This window comes from Marmota monax, unplaced genomic scaffold (genome assembly GCF_021218885.2).
Source record: "Marmota monax isolate L192 unplaced genomic scaffold, Marmota_monax_Labrador192_F-V1.1 WCK01_AAM20220418_F8-fsc00373, whole genome shotgun sequence".
Taxonomy (NCBI): Eukaryota; Metazoa; Chordata; class Mammalia; order Rodentia; family Sciuridae; genus Marmota; species Marmota monax.
Window position 1 is genome coordinate 166,752 of NW_026692275.1, and position 14,688 is coordinate 181,439.

Consider the following 14,688-nt stretch of genomic DNA (forward strand, 5'->3'; position numbering starts at 1 on the left):
TTCAATGGGGTTAAAAATAGTTTCTCATGTACAACTAAATATACTGCAGGAAAGCAATTCAACTGGCAGTCAGGCCTGGGGCCTGGGAACCTTCTAGAAGTGACGTTACAGAGGGAGGGATCAGGGCGACCAGGAAGGCAGCAAATAAAACTGCAAAGGACTAAAAAGTGAGACTAGACTACCCATAAAGGCAGGCTGGGGGGTGAGGGGGAAGGCATAAGCCAGAAAGGGCCAGAATGCTATACAGAGCATTTTTATATTAGTTATCTGATGGACTTTAAATTACCAAATGATGGATACCACATGAGAAGGGAAAATAGGAAAATACTAATAGACTGTATTAAGGGTACTGTCTGAAGAAAACAAAAAATCCAGAGATCATACACTGAGACCTTGGCCTACAGACGTGTTCTGGTTGGTCTGCAACAACAACAACAAAACTCCAAGAAAGAGAAATGAGAAACAAATTTGGACTAGTCACCAACACTTAAACTCCAGAGTTTTGATTTGAGTGACACCTGAAGGGTCCTCATTACACAGTCTGCTGGAATAGGGGAGCCCCTGCCTGCTTCCAGGGTTCACCGCAGCCCTGTAGCCTGGAAGCCTCACTCTCACATGTTCCCTACTATCCTGTTAGTACTTGACTCTGGTCTCCTTGTTTACAATGCTGCAGGACCACAGAGAGGACCAAAAGTAAAAGAAATTAAGCCTCAGGAGGTGGGTGCTTGGAAAGGGGTGGGAGGAAACTTTTCACCCTGAAAATGGGAGAAGTAGCAATGGGCTCTAACCCATTCTCCCAGCCTGTCTGTTGGTTTTAATTTTATGTGCATACATTTAGCATTCCCAGCCCAATGAGAGCAATAACAAAGAATTGGTGATTACATAAGAGTTTCATTTTGAGAAGTTCAATGACCCTTTTAAATGTTTCATTTTTCTTGTTATTATTTTTATTGACCTTACTTACGGGTCTGGCTTAAACAGCTACTTTGGGGAGCTGTCATGGGTGACCACAAGCTGGTGACTAGATATAGGGAAAAATAAGAGGCAACAACTCAGTGCAGGCAGGGTCGACTCGGAAACAAAAGGCACCGCCAGTCTGGTTCAGCAGGCAGTCACAGCAACAGGGGATTCTGGGACTCAGATTTAGGATCTGGGAAGTGCTGGGATACTGACCACAGCTACAGAACAAAGCAGAGCTGCAGGAAGGAACATGTAGTGATGTCTATGTCTTGCAGGATACACAAACACACCTAGCTTCACTATCCCTGGAACCAGAGATAAATTAGCTCCTAAAGAATGCCAAATTGTATAAACCCATCTAACAAAATACCAGGGACAAAACAAGAAATGGGAAAGGGAGAAGCAGGTATACATTATCAGACCTTGTTGGTAACTACCTGTTGATATTGTATATCAATATAAACTGATGCTTTGGGGTAACCCAGAAACCCAAGGGTAGTATTGGTCTTTGCATTTCAGTACGAGTCCCCCTTGCTGAGAGGATCTCAATCTTCTTCCTCTTTTTTATAATAGGGTCTGAATCAGAGTTAAGTGGCCCTGCAGAATACCCACTAACTAAATTCTCCATGGTTCTACATTAGACACTCCTAGAAATTTCAAAATTTTTATTGTCACTTGTACCTAATGCAAGAAAATACACAGAATATCTTAGTGGAGAGAAGCATCAGATCATGGTGCTTCAGCCTTCCTTTCCTTCCACTTTAGAAGATGAAAGCACAACACAGTTTCTGTGGCATCTGGTCAGCATGGCCAATTCAGCAAGAGCATACTTTTATTATTACTGGGAAGAGGCAACAATATTAACAATCAGGAGACTTATAATGTAGATCCATTTCAGCTATTTAATAAGCAAGTGATTTGGCACAAGACAATTCACCTCTCTGAATCTCAGCTTAATCATCTATAAAATGAGAATAAGAAAAACTGAGCCACATATTACTTGGGTTGATGGAAGATCCAATAAAATACAGCAAGAGAATGTGATTTTTCAGGCTCTAAAGTGCTTCGTACATGTGGTAGAGTAATATTAGTCGTTGGTCTTCATATGATGCCCTCCACTTATGTCAGATTCACATCAGTTATTTGGCAGGAAAGTAGGCAACACGTACAGAAAAATCCAATGTGACCACCAGCTGTCCCAGAGAAGGTTGCAGTTGTGAACTTGGGTAACACTAGAACCCTAACTGAGGGATTCAAAACAGGTGGAAGACAGCAGAAGTAGACATCCTTCATCCTGAGGCAGCAGAACAGGGCTGGCTTGTCTATTCACCACATCAGCAACTCAGAGCAAGAAAGGTCTCACCCCACCCCCATTTCCTGCCACACTAAAACCCAGGACTACATATCTACTAGACATCATACAAAGCATTAATAAAAAAAAATTATTAATTCTATTTCTCTGAATTAGACCTCTCCTGAGAACTCAGCAACTTCAAGTGTGAGTGTGGGACTAGTAGCAGTCACATATCCAATCTGAATCTGACATTGGAGCACTTCAGAAGGCCAAAGGACCACTGTTAAGTCTTGGAACTAAGAAACACAATACAGCCTTAGCTAGACTACACTTTCATAAGAATCATTGGTTGAAAAAAAAAAAGATTTTGAAATGGTGCTTTCTGTTCAGACACTGGCTTTTAATCTATGATGTACTTCTGTCCGAGATACTTGCAGTGCTCTATTTAAAATACTAACACATGAAAAATTTAAATAGTTCCTGTCTTCAAATCTCTGAGGCAACAGTAACTCAATATTTAATTTTTAAATATTCTACTAATTAATATTTGGTATATGCAAAAACCACACGTATAAACCATATATGTGTTATAAAGCATAATAATAAAAAGGACACACATGGACCCACTAACTTAAAAACTAGAACCTCCTTTAGTAATGGAAGTAGAGGGAATAAAACTACTTCAGGATTTTGCCATGCCTGAGGCCATCATTGGAACACAAGGACACAGGGAAAATTGTCAAGCAGGTGAAACTTGTTTCCTCAACCCACTTTTTCTTTCTTAACCCCTTCCAGAAGTATGTGAATTTTAAAATAAAAACAGCCAGACAAATAAAAGTATAAATCAAACTCTTTGTTTGGTGGCATTCAGACACTAACTAATAATGAACCAGTTGGTAAGATGTCTTTGGAAAAGCAGCTTTATGGTACACAAGCAATTGCCATCTTCCTATAGTGGGAAAACAAATAAACAAAAGCCTGTGGGGGCACAATTCTAAAATTCTACTATCTTCGAGTTTAAACACTAAAAACTGAAAGTCAAGCTAAAAATAGGCAATTCAGGCAAGTGTTGTCTTTTAAATTTTTTATTTCACTTGTAAACTACCCTCTATTAGAGATAAACCAACACAGGGTTGCATACTTCAGAAATTTGCAGAGAGATATTACTGAAGCCTACCCCTAACTCTGGTCTCACTGTCAGCCTCTGCTCTCAATCTTGGGTAGCAAATATTCTTAGGTCTTCTCTTGAAGTGAAATTTTCTGGATCAGACACATTTGTGAGTATGTCAACTCAGTGATTTAACTTCATTTGATATAAGGAGATCACACCCCAATTCCAATCTGGTCTCCTCAGCACATAAGATCCCAACGCAACACCACCAGTAGAACACCAGAGGCAAAACCCAACCTACCCTACGAAACCTGGAAGAAATTCCTCACACTTAGGACTTCAACTTTCTCATTAAAAACACAAAGGAGCTAAACTAAATACACTCTAAAGTCCATTGCAACCTTAAAGTCTGAAACTGGCTATCATTCTTTTATTATATCTGCATTTATTAAGATTCATGCATGATTATCTTATGCTCTCCCTGGAATCTGAAAGAAAGCCTCCCACCTGGGTGCAGTCCAGTTTCTAATTTATTCATCTCTTTCCCAAATTCCAAGGTGTTTGTGGACCCAATATCCAAAACATAAAGGGAGACCAAAGCAAAATATCTAGCATCCTTATGATTCCTCTTCCTCCAGAAGAGAATCAAAGATTACCTCTGCTTCACTTGGAAAACATCCCCTCAGGAAGAGCCTCTCCTACAGCTTTCCTGTGCGATGACAGCACTTTACTAAGTCCTGTGTTGAAAAAAACAACTAAGCAACTCTATTTTCATGACCTTTCAAATTTAGTTATTTTTGTTCTACTAAGAGAAACTGTTTATTGTGATTTTATTCTTAGAAATGTCAAGACTTTTTCATAATGAATATTTTTAAACATACTTTGAATGTAACAACACAGACTTTAACCACAATCTACAGGATGGTTTACTTACAGAGGTTCCAGTTCCTTAAGGCAGCAAAAAATGTATGCTATTCCAATGAAAGTGAAATGTCCCTTTGTTACCCATCTCTGTCTATCTCAGCTAAGAAGAGAGATCCAGATAACTTCAAATATGTCTTACTCAAAGCTCTGGTGTTTTGGGCTGGGGATGTGGCTCAAGCAGTAACGCGCTCCCCTGGGGATGTGGCTCAAGCGCTCGCCTGGCATGCGCGGGGCGCTGGGTTCGATCCTCAGCACCACATAAAAATAAAATAAAGATGTTGTGTCCACCGAAAACTGAAAAATAAATATTAAAAAAATTCTCTTTCTCTCTCTCTTTAAAAACAAAAGCTCTGGTGTTTTTATACCTACTTGTTCTCTAACAATGAATATAGCAACTTAGTTCACATTAATGTTCAGCTACTCTTGTTAATAATAATTATAAAAAGATGATGAATCCAGAGTAGAAACAAGTTCCTTCATGACCAAGCTCACCATGGTGTCACATTCAGGAAAACAACATACATTAAGTATGAAATGCATAAAGACCTAAAAAAAAAAAAAAAGACAATTTAAATCATTAATTGAGTGTTTTGAAAAATGCCAAAGCAGTTCAGGTGTGTTCTGCTGAGCCTCATAAAACTCTTAACTGTGGAACCAAGGAGCCCTGGTCATCCCCTGGTGGTTGCACCATCCTCCCAGTCTCTTCTTGGTCTTATTGCCCCTCTCTTTTCCTTTCTGCACATAATTCCCTTAGATCCAGCTCAAACTGGTTCTTCTCTCCCTGTTTTTTAGGATTTTTCTGAGTTAAGCCTTTCTTTCAATATTAGGCCCCTACCCTTTCCAATGTAAATCCTGTGTAAATTTAGCTTTTCTTCTCTCCTTCTAATCTGCTGCTCTATCTATTACACTTTTAACCAGAGCCCAGACCCAGAGAAAACTAACACTGATAGCAGAAGACCCTTTCTGTTTCATAAATGGGGGAAGGGGAGCTGGGAATATTATAAAGAACTATATTCAACCAGGTCATAAGGAAACACACAGCAGCTGGTTATGTTCATGAGCACTTAGCATTAATTCTTACCCCTTTCTGGATACTTTCTTGAATAGCTAGGGCTTGGATGCAAATTGAGTTATTCTAATGAAATGTACTTGCAGCAGTTTGGGGAGTAACCAGAGAAACATCTTCCTGCTCCTGTTGTTACTGGCTAAAAGGGTCAAGTCAAAGACTTTGCAGTCATACTCAGCATTTCAGTTAACATGGCAGCAACAGAACCCACAGATAGAGCAGTTTTCCCAACTCCGAATTCCAGTAACAATATAAAACCTTGAAATCAGTAGCCCCCTGACTTCTGTTTCTCCAGTCCTTTCTTGTGTCTAAATCCCTATGTAAAATCTTGCATGACCAAAATGTTTCTGTGTCCCACTCTGAGTTAACTGATATTAGGAAGTCTAAAAAAAGAACATAAAACCAAAGGCCAGGAAAGAAGAGTAGAGATTTTTCCACTGGAACCATTGGGATGGACAAAGAAAACTGTAACAGAGTTGGCATTAGTCATCAAGAAAATGTAAATCAAAACCACAGTGAGATACCCCTTCACACTAACTGGGATGGCTATAATAATTATTTTAAAAATAGATAATAAGTATTGATGGGGATATAGGAAACTTAGAACCCTCGTATACTGGGAGTTAGAATATAAAATGGTACCACCACTTTGCAGTAGTTGGGCAGTTCCTCAAAATATTAAACATAGAATTTCCTAGCAATTCCACCTCTAAGTACATATTCAAGAGAAGTTAAAACATATGCTTACCCAAAAATATGTACACAAATGTTCACAGAAAGATTATTGATAATGGTCAAAAGGTGAAAATAATCTAAGTGCCCATCAAGTAATAACTGGATAAATAAAAGTGGTAAATCTGTAGAATGGAATATATTCAACAATAAAAAATAAACACATGGATATACTTGAAAACATTTTGTAAAATCCAAGAAGGCAATCACAAAGGATATGAAATGTCCATTACAGACAAATCTATAGAGACAGAAAGTAGATCAGTAGTTACTTAGGGATGAGGGTTGGGGATTCAGGTAATCCAAGAAAGGGAGCATGGTATTTCCTTCTGATATAATGAAAATGTTCTAGTATTATAGGAATACACTATGAATACACTAAAGCCATTGAGTTGTATATTTTAAATGAATGCATTTTACAATATGTGAATTATATCTCAATAAAGCTGAGTTTGAATATGAAAAGCAAAGCAAGGTCAATTAAAATAAAAAAGGAAGGTTAGGTCACATGTGAGGGAGGAAACCATTCAGGCAAAGAGTGGGGAACACAAAGGACATAATTTATAGCACTATGAAAAATTATCCCATGTTTCTACATAAAGAGTTTCCAGAAAGCATTCATACTAAAGGATTCTGTATATTCTGGAATACCTATTCATTTGGAGTATTATCTAATATATTTTCTTTATCAATTATCCAAGTTATTTTGCACCTGAAGAACTATGACAGATGGAAGTTACTTGTTAGCAAAGTTCAGACATTAAATTATAAAAACATTAAGCATTTAATCCAAATTCTGATACACTAGGGCAGAAAGGCTGTAAAGCTTAAGCTTCAACACCCTCATTCACATGGGATTCTTCCAAAGTCCTAAAAGAGCCCTGGAAATACCCAGTCAATAAATAGGCTAAGTGAACAGACACTTCACAGAAGAAATACAATCAATCAACAAATATAAGATAAAATGTTCAACATCTCTAGCAATTATAGAAATGTAAATCAAAAGTACACTGAGATTCCATTTTTAGTCAGAATGGCAACGATCAAAAATACTAGCAACAATAAATGTTGGTGAGGATGTGGGGAAGAGGTACAGTCATACATTGCTGATGGGACTGCAAATTGGTGCAACCACTCTGGAAAGCAGTATGGAGATTCCTCAGAAAACTTAGAATGGAACCATCATTTGACCCAGCTATCTCACTCCTCAGTTTATACCCAAAGGACTTAAAATCAGCATACTACTATTAGAGTCTGTAAACAAGTCAAAATGGCGCCTGGAAAATGTTAGAGTCTGTAAACAAGTCTGGATGGCGCCTGGCAAAATGCCAGAGGGAGTGGTTTGTGAAGTAACTCCAGCGAGCCATTAAGTGTGAAGATTCCTTATTGGTTGACTGCTGTATCTAGTTTATGCTAATTAAGATAAGCTGTGTGGAATGTATAAATACCCCTCCTGTCCTACAATAAACAGCTCCTACTCCTGCTGTATCAACGTACACAAGTTGTTCGTCACCCCCCAGTTATTTTGCCCAGCCAGCCAGGCTCCGGCAGATGGTGGCCCGTACGGGGAGCCCCGGGACACTCGGGGGTAAGTGACGAAAAAAAAAGCTGTCTGTCCATAGATAGGACAGGAGCAAATCTGCTCGTCCCTAGGCAGATAGGGCTAGAGGAAAAATGGCCATTTCGAGAAAATGGAGAAGATTGATACAGTATGTTTGTGTCTTGTTTTGTCTCAGTGTATTGTATTGTCTTTGTGATGAAAATATGGAAGGGGTGAGAAGTAAATTACTAAGGGAAGAAGGCACCCCAGTGGAACCAAGAATAGTTAGGGCATGTGTTGATAAGAGCCCAGGAACTCTAGTCAGAAAGAAAAAGAAAGTTCAGAAGAAGAAGGATTATCAGGAAAAAATTTGCAGCAAAAGGCTATTACTAAATACTTTTCGTTACCGGAGGGTGCATGAAGCGGAGAGGCGGCTGCTGAGTGTGCAAGCCGGTCACAGCGCAGCAAGGATTTTCCAAGAGGCAGCGGCGACTGGCCCTTCCCCGCCTCCTGGCCGGGGAGCTGGCTCTTCTACTGCCGTGAGCCCAAATCTAGACCTGACCTGGAGGCACAGTCTCGCAGGCTCTTGCTCCCTGTGCCCAGTGGCAGTTCGAGTCCGGAACACTCCCCGGACTCTCCCCGGGGGCCTTCTGGGGCTGCCCAGGATGCTAAGGTCTGGCGGCAGAGGACGCGCCTGGCGTCCCTGAGGTTTGGTCATTTCCAATGTCAATAACTACTAAATTGTTCAGAAGGTTCTTTTCTTAGCACCTGCTGGAATACTACAGGATTTTCTTTAACATCATTGCCGGAGTTCCTGCCTTCATCCCAGTGCTGGAAAAGACCAAGGTGGAAGAATTTCCAGTGTTGCTGAAAACCGGACTAGACTTCGGCTGAGAAACAGACGAGACTTCGGATCAAGCTAGCTGCCTGCAGAACTTACCTGGACTGTGATTTAAGCTAGCTGCCTGCAGAACTTACCTGGACTGTGATTTAAGCTAGCTGCCTGCAGAACTTACCTGGACTGTGATTTACCTGGACTGTGAGTTAATATATTGAGACACTGCTTTACCTGGACTGAGACAACAAACTGTAATCTACAACAAATTGTAACTCCGTATCTTTGCAAATGGTGTCATTGCTGGTATAATTTTTCCAAGGGCTTCTTGCATGGAGCCATCAATTGGCTTGGTATTTTGGCATTTTGTATCCTCCCCTTCTGCTTGTAGCAGATTATTTATGGTGTTTATGTAAAAACCGCTATGGTTGTTATTTAAATTAAACAAAAGGGGGAAATGTTAGAGTCTGTAAACAAGTCAGAATGGCGCCTGGAAAATGTTAGAGTCTGTAAACAAGTCTGGATGGCGCCTGGCAAAATGCCAGAGGGAGTGGTTTGTGAAGTAACTCCAGCGAGCCATTAAGTGTGAAGATTCCTTATTGGTTGACTGCTGTATCTAGTTTATGCTAATTAAGATAAGCTGTGTGGAATGTATAAATACCCCTCCTGTCCTACAATAAACAGCTCCTACTCCTGCTGTATCAACGTACACAAGTTGTTCGTCACCCCCCCTGATTATTTTGCTGCAGCTGGACTGCAGCATACTACAGTGACACAGCCACATCAATGTTCATAGCAGCTTAAACCAACAATAGCTAAACTATGGAACCAACCTAGGTGCCCTTCAACAGATAAATGGATAAAGAAAATGTGATATATATATATACACACACACACACACACACACACACGCACACACACACACACACACACAAGGGAATAGTACTCAGCCTTAAAGAAGAATGAAAGTATGCCATTTGCCAGTAAATTATGCTAAGTGAAACAAGCCAATCCCAAAGAACAAATTGCCAAATGTTTTCTCTGATATGCGGATGCTAATTCACAATAAGGGGTGGGAGAATAGAGGTAATTTGGACTAGACAGAGAGGAGTAAAGGGAGAGGAGGGGGCAAAGGGGTTGAGATGACAGTAGAATGAATTGGGCATTTTATCCTATCTGCATGTATGATTACATAACCTGTGTAACTCTATATCATGTGCAACCAAAAGAATGAGAAATTATACTCCATTTATGTATGATATGTTAAAATGCATTCTACTGTCTTATATCACTAATTAAAACAAATAAAAAAATTAATTAATTTGAAAAAAAGAGCCCTGGAAATGAATTCATAAAATCATGTGTCTTTGCCAATTGGCAAAAGTAGGAATTTTGTTGTTGTTCTTTTACATATTGATTAAGACTGGTGCTTTCTTTTTCATTTCTATCACTCTTTTTATGTGGAAACGCATGGAGTTGCTGTAGACATTTCAGGGATCTGATTGTTGGGAGGTTGAGTGAGATTCATGGATAGGTATTCATGTGGTTCACAGTCACCTCCATATATCTCTTCTACCACCCACCTATTTTCAGTGACAGGTGTAAAAGCCAAACCTGTATTTTATCACCTCTAGCTCTGCCAAGTATATGTTCCCTTTCCACCTCAAACTTCTCCATAAACAAATCGTGCTAGAGGAAGGACGATTGTGTCTTATTCCCTTCGTACAATCAGTCAGTTTGTAAAATTGTCATAAAATGCTAGCAAAAGAATTCAGCTAAAATGTGTCAGTCCATTTATTAATAAAAGTATTATGATTGTTATGGTTTGGATATGAGGTAGCCCCACAAAGCTCCCGTGTTAATGCAGAAATGTTCAGAGGTGACATCATTGGATTATGAACACTGCAACCTAATCAGTTCATCCTGGTTTGAATGAACAAACTGGGTAGTAACTGCAGGCAGGCATGGCCTGGCTAGAGGAGGTGGGTCACTGGGGGCATGCCCCAGAAAGTTTTCCTGTGACCCCTTCCTTCTCTCTCTCTCTGCTTTCTTGCTGCCATGTCCTGAGCTGAGCTGTTTCCTATGCCACCTCTTCTACCATGAAGTCCTGCCTCATCTTGGTCCAGGGCAACGGAGTCACTCAATCATGGACAGAACCCTCTGAAACGGTGAGCCAAAAATAAACTCTTCCTCCACTAAGTTGTTCTTGTCTGGTGTTTTCATCACAAGCATGAAAAGCTGATTAACACAGTTATTGTTTTCGATTTTGTGAAGTTTATAGTATTGGCCAGAATACTGTAAGCTTTTTTGTGAAGTATATAGTATTTTCTTATTTGCATTATTTGTTTTGATGTCTTCACTTTATCTAAAGAAACATTCATATCTAATCTAATGTGTGTTTTTAAGTTTATGTTATATTTCTTTAAGAGGACTTCCCCCAAGTTGTATAAGCCTCAGGGCCATCTATTCCTGGGGATGAGGGTGTATATTATTTTACTCTTTGAATTCGTATTGTACAAACCGAGCAAAATGAATATTCTTGAATCTCAGTGAAAATGGAGAAAAAAGAGTTCCTGACAAAGTTGAGGGATGTGAATGACCATGATTTGCACTATTTGCACTATTTGTTATTAAATAGGTACCATTTGTCATTGGTCTTGTCTAGAAACTAAAACAAGTAAAATTCAAATAAATTTATTAAATGCAAAACCACTTTAAAGAGCTTTCATAAATTTGAATTTGGCCCCCTATTTCTATTGTTTTCACAACAGCTTATTTACCTTAACCACAAATTGTCTAGCCAAGGAGTATTAAAATATGGTATTCTCACAGTTGAGTAGAATATGCTCTGTGTAGTTACAATCTATCCAATTGTGTGTTTGAGTAGCATATATGTTAGATAATTTCGAAATTTTAATCTAAAATCACAATAGAATCATCAGGGGAAAAATATCCAAATGAGTAAAGGAGTTAAATTAATTTGCCAAGCACAGAATAATCTTTAGAAAAATATCATCAAAACACCTGAGAAAGAGATTTGCATCCCTACCTCACTCTACATACAGAAACAAGGTCAAAATGATGTAAAAAGTTAAATGAATAACCCTTAAGATGGATATTACCAGAAAGCACATACAAAGACATTCTAAATTCTCTAAAGTTGACTACTAAAGTAGAAATCAAAAACAAAGTAATGATTAATGTGAGTACATAAAAATTTTACAGTCTCTACATAACTGAAATAAAAACCATAAAAAAAGATTAAAAGCTAGGGAAAACAAGATTATAAACTAGGGAAAATATTTCCAACATATATAGCAAAATATGTTAAGCGCAACTATTCAAAGAATAAAAATGCCCCAAAAGATATATGAATAGAGAATATGAATACACAATTGACAGAAGAGAAAATACATGAATATGAAAGGAAAAAAATTAATGCCAAGTTAAACATGACACGCACTTTTACCTATTAAGAAGAAAGTATTAAAACTTCTCCCAAATGTTAATTATGTTTACCTCTGAGAAATAGAAGTGTAAGTGGTATGTATTTTCTTATTTTTCTTATCTGTATTTTCTAAATTTTGTATGAGAAACATGTAAATTTTGATAAAGAGAAAGCAGAAATAGTTCTATAACCATTCTGTCCATTTATTTCCACCTGTAAGAGAGAGTTGTTCTAAAAAACACCACTTCAACCACTGGGATGTCAAGGGAAAGACCCTCCAAAGAAAACCAAGATGTCTGAAATGTTTACTACTTAATCTTGGAAACAGGAAGTCCACCATCCCGGCTTTCAGGGTTGTCTTTCATGACAGAGAGGACAGGTAAGCGTCGGGTAGGAAATGAGCAGGATCACAGTTGTAATCTGTCATGCAACAGTAAGAACTCTGCCTCCTATGGAAGTTATTCTATTTATTCATTCATCCTAAAATTTAAATTCAGAAGTTTAGAAATGATATTAAAATCAAACTGGATCAAAGGGCCAGATGTTGCAGGCAGGATGACTAATCAAACAGAGCTTGGGTAATGTGCTCCACGCTTTGCTCAATGGGAAGTAATTACTCTAACATTAGCTTTACAGTGTTTAAACAACCATTTCATTATATTTTTTTCTACACTGATTAAATTTTCTCGGCATTTCTAATGCATCATTACATCTGCCTTGCATTTAGATAATACATAGCATTGCTACCTATTAAAAAGTCCCTATTCTCTTTCATCACCTTAATAAATCTAATTTGGCTTTATTTGCATAAAGTTTGATAAAGAGCGATTACTTCTTTTATGAATACCTCACCTTGGATGGAAACATCTCATCTATCACTTGGCTTAAAACAGTTGTTCACAGAGGTGTGCACGCACCCCTTAGCACAGTCACTGCAAATATATGGAGTAAAAGAAAACTCATAGTACAAATGTCACTGTAGAATTACTATCACACTTCCCAAGACTGCTGAGGGGTGGATATAATAGCCTTGGGACCATCTCAGACACTTTGTTTCTTGTCCCTAAATATATAGCCTGAGGAATTATAATAGAGAACAACAACATTGAGAATAATAAACTCACATTTTAGACTTCTGCTGCAGTATTCACATTTGCCCTCGACACATAGAGACTCAGGACGTTGTAGCTCCTACCCAAGTAAATGGACTGTAAAGTAATCTCAGGAAGAGATTAGCTAAGATGAAAAGCAGTACAAGGGTATCAAATATGCCAGGCAATCACTTATAGAAACTAAAACTGTGCTGAGTTCTCTGGGGAACTTTTTTAAGCATTGCAAATAAATGGATCACGTTGGTGAACTATTATGTGGTGACATTGATTCTGCCTTTTGAACTTAGGGTTTTGATAATTGAAATTCAAAACCATTGAACAAGTGCCCTTGGAAATCAGTTGAGAACACGCGGTCCTAAAGGAGAAGAGAATATCAACTGAAGTCAAATGTGCTGTACTCTGCATTTCCAAGAAAGATGCTGATAATGGGGATGGAGTGGAGGAGGCATCCTCTCATGTAAGCCTTGTGACAGAATAAAGCCCAGCAAAAACAGATTCCACCTAGTGTTTGGACTTACCCCTATTTATGTTTGATTCTATGTTGCTATTCATTCCCCCAAACATAAGCCACCAGTTTTTACTTTCACCATGGCATCAATGCCATGTACTGTACAATTTACTAAAACCAAGTTCAAAGTCTTACATTTCAAAGCCTTGAACCTTCCTCTCTTACATGTCACTCTCTTCTGGTCTCTGCTCCCTGTGTTCTTGAGCACGTTCATGGTCCCTCTGTCTATGGTTCACTATAGTGTCCCATGCTGCCTGTTCCACTTCATCCCAGTCCCACTAAACAATTAATGAACTCTAAAATAATAGCAGTATAGTCATGTCTCTGCTAGTTCATGGCCAGTGATAGGCAAGGGGTTAAAGATAAGTTGCAAGGGTTTTTTTTTTTTTTGATATATTTTTTTAGTTCTAGATGGACACAATACCTTTATTTTGTTTATTTATTTTTTATGTGGTGCTGAGGATTGAACACAGTGCCTCACACATTTGAGGCAAGCTCTCTACCCCTGAGCCACAAACCCGGTCCAAGTTGCAAATTTTTATTCTTAAAAAATAGAATCTTTTATATAGAAAGAAGCTTGATTTTGAAACTACCTATCTAAGCAACTAATTATGGGATCTTTAAGGCCTGAGAAGCCTAAGAATTATGAGAGCAATATTCTAATTCTTTCTTTATTTCAGGAGAGAGGAGCTGGGAGTGCAACCTCCTCACTATGACCAAATTCCCCTACAGCTCCAAGATTCCTGAACGGGATGTGTGATCATGGTCTTTGATTCCAGGTGTGATATTTTCTTAACTCTCTTCTCTCTAATAGAATTACCATCTTTTGTGTAAAAAACACACAGAACTTTTCTTTGTTCTAGTCTACTAGAGTAGTAAGTGCTTTCATTTGTTATTGCTCAAATTATCCAGTGTTCAAAACCCTCATTTCAACCCAATTAATCACATCTACCTGCAAAGAGGAAATAAACAGATTTGATCAATACATCCCAAATTGGGATTGACTAGTAGTGAGATGAATGCTAACTCTGAGAAAGGCTGGCTTCAGGTGACTCCAGATGCTGAGTCCAGTCTCTACTCGAGCCTCTTGTCTGCATATAGCCATGTGCTCAGGCATGTTGCCAGAGACACAAGGACACAAGCCAGACCCCTTGTCTT